This window comes from Thermobia domestica, chromosome 10 (assembly GCF_964235325.1).
Source record: "Thermobia domestica chromosome 10, izTheDome1.hap1.1, whole genome shotgun sequence".
Taxonomy (NCBI): Eukaryota; Metazoa; Arthropoda; class Insecta; order Zygentoma; family Lepismatidae; genus Thermobia; species Thermobia domestica.
Genome location: NC_137463.1, coordinates 267,923,793 through 267,924,749, shown reverse-complemented (window position 1 = coordinate 267,924,749; position 957 = coordinate 267,923,793).

The window sequence follows — 957 nt, the reverse complement described above, 5'->3', positions numbered from 1 at the left end:
CACCGCGGCCCCATACACTCGACTTTCGAGTCGAGTCGAGCCAAAACGAGCCAAATGCTGTGTGTAGTTTTAAGTACTTTCTTCAAGTATCCTACATAGACAATATAACTATTATCAATGATACTTTATTATTATTATTATTATTATTATTATTATTATTATTATTATTATTATTATTATTATAACACCGTGCATTAGAGGTCTGCAGGGGCTCAAGCCCGATCCGGCCCGCGGGACGGAAAAAAATGAAATCTTTAAGTTTTACGTCCCACGATTATGCCGGCTAGGCTAAAGGAGACGGTGATGATGAGAAATGAATGAAATGGTGGAATAAAAAAAGTGGGGGGAAACGGGAGAACACCGAGGAAACCTGCCCACACGGTATTTGTCCACCACAAAGTTGACTTGGCGAGAGAGGATCGAACCAAGGACCCCAAAGCACCAGAGGTGAACGCTCTACCACACAGCCACCGCGACCTACCCGCGGGTTGGAGTCGGGCCTACTAAGGATATAACACTTCGGTCCCGAGCCGGGCTTGGGCCGTACATGAACATGTTTGGAACGAACCAATAATCTTATTGCAATGATATTTCCAACAAAGTGCATGCCGTAGTTAATTTATTCGTTGATCTGGAGACAATTTAGTGCCCATTAATAAACTAAATAACATACAATGGAGTAAAATTACAGAAATGATATCGTATTATACAGTAATTTCGCCGTGCAAGTTCAATAGTATAATAATAATAATAATAATAATAATAATAATAATAATAATAATAATAATAATAATAATAATAATAATAATAATAATAATAATAATAATAATAAAACATTTTCATCGGTCGTGCGCGGAAAGTGAGAATTAAATCAATCACATGTGAAGTCAATGTAAGAAGAAAAGCCTAAACTGAATAAGACATTGAAGCGGGTCACAAGCTGGGAATAAGAATAGT